The sequence below is a fragment of the Phaseolus vulgaris genome, chromosome 6, assembly GCF_051622355.1.
Source record: "Phaseolus vulgaris cultivar YP4 chromosome 6, ASM5162235v1, whole genome shotgun sequence".
In the NCBI taxonomy this organism is placed as follows: Eukaryota; Viridiplantae; Streptophyta; class Magnoliopsida; order Fabales; family Fabaceae; genus Phaseolus; species Phaseolus vulgaris.
In genome coordinates, this window is record NC_143503.1 from 7,691,261 (window position 1) to 7,697,260 (window position 6,000).

Sequence of the window (6,000 nt, forward strand, 5' to 3'; positions counted from 1 at the left end):
CCTCTCACCCTGACCTGGCTCAGGCTACTCCACCGGTCGCCGGAGGAGCCTCCGGCCCCACTCCAGATTATAGAAAACTTTACCCCTGGGCCAGCTCGGCACTGCTGAAAGAAACTTCTTCGATAAACTCTGCAACGGCGGTACTCCGACTAAGGAAAGGGGACCAGTCGGATCTTTCCTTTCACAAGGAGCACGATAGCAAGATGGTCGTGCTGCCTTGCCACCCTGAGGAGCCGATCTGTGCTGACGACAAAGCGAGCGGTGGCGAGTCGTTCTGCTTCCTCTACACAACGTTTTCCAAGAAGGTGAAGCTCCGACTTCCCTTCACTCGTTTCGAGCGAGAGCTGCTGACCGAGCTCGATATCGCCCCCGCCCAGCTTCACCCCAACAGCTGGGCGTTCGTAAGGGCGTTCCAGATCATTTGTGCACATCTGGGATTGCCAGCGTTAGTGGATGTTTTCCTCTTCCTTTTTGAAGCCAAACACATAGGAGATCGCCTTTGGGTGAGTCTGAACGGGATTGCTGGGAGGTCGATCCTTTCTATCTTCCAGCAATCCTATAAGGATTGGAAGGGGAAGTTCATTCAAATACATCAAAACGACCAGGATGCCTCGATGCTCGACGGATTTCCCTTGTACTGGGTAAATAAGGGAAAGAAAGACGCCAAGGGAAGCTTCAGGAGGCCAAGAAGTCCTGACAGCATGGGTGCTTTGGACAAGGATCTGTGCCTCTTCTGGAAGAGCGTGGCAGACGCCAATATCACCTTCCTCACCACTGCGCTCATCTCCTTCGAGTTCTTCAAAGATCAACTCGACGCTCGCATAGGTTAGAGCTCACCTCAGTATCTAAGTCATTACTCTTGGCGATACTTCTGCTAACTGTTTCTGGGCGTCTTGTCTGTTGTGCACAAGACTTTGGTTTTATTTTCTGCACCACTTATCTGCTTTTCTTGCATACTGACTTATGTGTTTATCTTTCTCTCTGAGCTGACCCACATACCTTTGCATTATGCAGATATTATGTTGGGCAAGGGAAAACTGGCTGAATTGAGGGCGCTCGCCCGAGCCCATGGGTTGGCGTCGGGTTCCCAGACCGTGCCAAATTCAGTGGTGGAGATCGCCGCTGCCCAGGGGAGATCGCCCCCCAAAGGCCCAGCTCCTTCCGAGGCCCAGCCCGCCCAACAACGCAAAAAACTCGTCCTCAGGAAACCAAAGAGGAAAACCCCTCAAGTGGTTCATGAGGACGAAGAAGAAGACGATGAGGCGACTGAGGATGGCCTTATCACTAAGAGGAAGAGGGTGGCGCCTTCTTCACCACCTGCTCCACCTCCTCTTCCAACGTCAACACCACCTTCCACACCGGCTCCACCTCCAATACTGCTTCCTCCCCCAGCTCCCACCTCGCCAGTCCAAGCAGTTCCCTTGGCGGCTGCATTTCCTGTGGTTGAGGCTACCGAGCCCAACTTTATGGAGAACCCCCCGAGCGCCTCCACGCCCTATGTATCAGCTGGAGGGGGTCCTCCTTCAAACGCCTCAACCGCAGATGCTGCACCAGGCGGGGATGAAGGTGCTCACAACTCGCCTATCATCATCACCGAATCCCCGTCGACGCCGCCTTGGAGCAGTTCGCCTGCCAATATCCCGATCTGGACCTCTCCATGGTGTCTCTCAACAACGAAGTGGTGGACGGGAAGATTGTTCCTTCTGAAGACTAACTGCTTCCCTCCATCCACGATTCCTATGCTTTCTCCTTTATATATACTTACTTGTAATAAACTTTCCCTTTTCTTGTACATGTATTCTGAACTAGTGTTACTTATGTTATGACATTTCCCGCTTCTTTTTATACTCTCTTCTTGTTAACTTTATCTTCCTTGCACAAATCTCTTTAGACAAATTAACTTAGTAACCTCGCAAGCGCAATTGTATACTAACCGCCTCGAACCATCAGCTTTCGAACAATAACACTCTAACAACTCGTAACCTCAAGGTAATGAACCTTAGCGTGAAATCGCTCTTCAAATAACGAACCTCAACCCAACTAATGGCTTAAGACACAGCTCATCTAATCTGCCTTATCAAAACGGGTCTTGACTTTCTCGCCATCGCTTGCATTTCTCCTGGTCGCCGAAGACTCTTGGCGATACCAGCTTCCTCTTGCCTTCACAACTTGGCCATTGCTCCTTTATCTAGGGGTAGAGGCGCCTTTCGGGTCCTTCTCTACTTCCCTGAGCTTCAGAACAAGGGACCGGGTGGCTAGGCGTTGTCTTCGAACCTACCTTAGCCACCCTCCGAACTTCTTCCACCCTTTACACCATACCTGAACTCGTTCGAGACGAGAAGGATTTTATCTTGCCTGAACTCGCTCATCGTCGAGAAGGTCTTTAACTCGCCTGAACTTGCTCATCGGCGAGAAGGTCTTTAACTCGCCTGAACTCGCTCATCGGCGAGAAGGTCTTTATCTTGCTTGAACTCGCTCATCGGCGAGAAGGTCTTTATCTTGCCTGAACTCGCTCATCGGCGAGAAGGTCTTTATCTTGCCTGAACTCGCTCATCGGCGAGAAGGTCTTTATCTCGTGCCTCTACATTGCCCCAGGGGTTACATCTTCTCTCCCCTAGAAACACTGAGGACTTTTTGCTGGTGCCTCTACATTGCCCCAGAGGCTACATCTTCTCTCCTCTGGAAGCACTGAGGACTTTTTACTGGTGCCTCTACATTGCCCTAGAGGCTACATCTTCTCTCCTCTGGAAGCACTGAGGACTTTTTACTCTTCCTCGCCTGCACTCGCTCGACGGCGAGGAGGTCTTTATCTCGCCCAAGCACGCGCGAGGGCGTTGAGGTCTTTTAACTGGTGCCTCCGATCGCCGAAAGACGATGAGGACTTTAACTTTAACTGATGCCGCCAGTCGCCGAAAGACGATGGGGACTTAGAAACTTTTTAGAAAGCATGCAACATAACTTCAACTTGCCTTAAATCACATATAAGTGACAAGGTGTTTTTCGCAAAACTTTCGGAAAACAACAAGCATGCAATCTAAAACACTTTAAACTTTGAAAACTCTTCTTTATTGGGCGGCCTCATTAAAAACCCTCCTGATCCTGCCGGCAACTCGAACGTGGAGGAATCGCTTTGTAGCACTCTCTGTCCCGTCTACGCGACTGCGATCTCTGCAGGGTCACCCTCAGAACCTTCTCTTGAACCTCCAAACGTGACCTGCAAAATACACAGACGGCGCCTCTAGCGGCCGTTTGCACTCCGACGATCAAGTTAGTCCACAGAACCACCAAAATGTGAAAACTAGTAGTGTGTGTGAAAAACTCTTGCTCTCTGTTTTTCGTCCCCCCCATCTCTCCCTGATTCCCTTTTTTATGTCTCTCTCTCTGTTTCTGGGCATAACAGAATTCTGTTATGCTTTTCTGGAATGTGTCAGAACCCTGTTATGCTTTTCAGAGACAGTGTACCTGCAGAATCAGTAGTGCGAGCGTGAGAGTCTGTGCATGTCTGCGCTTGGCTGCGCCTGTCTGTACCCTTAGTGGTACGGAGTGCACTTTTGCCTGGACCGCACCCCTCTCAGATGATGACACGTGGAGGCCTGCAACTCATATCTAACCACACACGTGCCACTTACTGGAAGGGCTCTAGCGCTTCTCTTTGTGTGCCTAAGTTACGCCCTTGCGGAATAACTTAGGATATTTCTCTCATCTGGGTAAACCGCATACTCTTAGGAGAACGTCAGGTGTGGCTGGTCTAGGCACACTCACCAAACGTTGCTCTCTGCGTATACAGCTTACCCTTCACGGTGCCACGCACGTAATGGGTTGAGGGAATCACCAATCACTGACTGGTTTACTAGTTCCCTCAGGCCACTCTCGTGCATGATTCCCTGAGATGTGCTCATGCGAGATCCATGCGTAACGCTATCGCTGGGAACCTCAGTCCCAGTTTAACTTCGTGTAACACGAGACCCCGATGACAATGCACCCGATGACTGATCAGTGCTTATTTGCTTCTCGCGTTCTGCCCCCAGGCGTTAGTCCGAGAACTGGTCTGTTGGTGGCCACTTGGCTACTGACCACCGATCACCGTTCTGGATGATCTGTCCCCTGACCTCTCTGCTGCCTGATCTGTCGGTGGTCACTTGGTTACTGACCCCCGATCACCGCTCTTGGCGATCGTCTCCCTGACCTCTCTGCCACCTGGTCCACGTGTCACCTTGCGAGCGGCCCACGTGGTCCTCTACTGCTGACGTCATCTACGACCGACGACCGATCGGATCACAAGCCCCCCAGTCTCGAGTCGAGAACTCGTTCTCAGCGAAGAGACTAAGTGGTCGTGCCCTCAATCCACGTGGCATGGGACCGCATCACGTGCCACCTCATGTGCTGCTTCTTTAACGTTTGAACTTCCTTCCTTAATCTCGCGACACGTGGCCCCATCGACGGCCAGCGTGGTGTGTCGCTAGCGCTTCTCTTATTCAAATTGGCGCGCTCCTTCACTGTTACTTTATCTTCTTCAATCGACTCTCAGACTCCCGGCGAACTCTTCCTCTGCGCACCTATCTTTCTTCAAATTTTCTGCTTCCAAACCTCTTGCGATCATCCAAAGGTATCGTTTTTCTTCTTCCTGGGTCTATTTAGATCATCTTTACCGATTGCATTTATCTTTCTTGTTATCATGCATTCATCTTCTCTATTTCCCTCTCTTGAACCCGCGCTAGGGTTTTTTCACGTTCTCGCTCTGACTTCTGCTTCTTCTTCTTCCTCTTTTCACCTGGGCATCTCTTTCTCCTTTACCCCCTCTGTTTTCACCGAAACATTCATCATTCCCTCTTCTTCCATTCATTCTGACTTTTCGTTTTTCCTCCATTTGCAGCTATCTCGCGATGGCTCGCTTGAAACAAACCGCGCGCATTATTGCCCCATCTTCTGGTGCACAGCCTTCCGCGAGTGCGCCAGCTCCACCACCGCCTGTGGCTACCTCCTACCACGACAATGCCAGGGTCTACGACTGGGCCCCCCTAGCGTTGCTGGCTGAAACCTCCACCCTACTGCCCCAGGGGCACCTCATGTCCCTGCTGAGCCACAACCCCGATGAGCCTTCCTGCGCCATCGACAGGGAGAATGACTTCAATATCCAAATCCGCATTCCTCCTCGAGGGATGCCCATCTGCGCAGACGATAGGGCCACCAATGGGGTGCCCTTCGTCTTCATCTACTCCGCTATCTTCAAGAGGTTGAAGCTGCGCCTCCCTTTCACCTTCTTCGAAAAGGAGCTGATGATGGAGTTGAACGTCGCGCCCTGCCAACTCCATCCAAATGCCTGGGCCTTCATCCGGGCATTTCAGATCCTCTGCAATTATTTCGGGCACAACGCCTCCGTGGACGTGTTCCTCTACTTCTTCGAAGCGAAGAACCCTGGGGACAGGTCCTGGGTTAGCCTGAACGGGGTTGCTGGACGGGTGCTCCTGGGCCTGTACCAGCAATCCTTCAAAGACTGGAAGGGCAGGTTCTACATGATATCTGCCACCCCACAAAGTCCAAATCTGCTCGAGGGGTACCCCCTCTATTGGGTTCCTGGGGTTGAATTCAAGAAATCCAGGGACCTCGAAGCTATGGCCCCCTACGAGCGCGAGCTATGTGGGCTGTTCCTGGGGGCCAAGTACAACTCTGCTCGGCTCATCAAAGATGAGTTCGATGTGGTGGCCCTGAAAAGTATATAGGTAGCTCTTCTTCCACCTCTTAGGATACCTGCACCTTCTCATGCATGCTTTTATATATTTTGACTTACTTGCATAACTTGGCCATCTAACTCTTCCTTTTCTCATCTATGCAGACTCAATGTCGGGGAAAGACAGAAGGCTAGCCTTGCTGGAGCTTGCCAAACGTCGGGGAGCCAAGGGAACTGGCTCCTCTTCTTCTACCACTGAGCCCATCGCAGCCCCCCCTCTCTCGGTCGCGCCAGCTGAAGGCCCCGAGCAAGGGAGGAAAAGAAAGAGACTG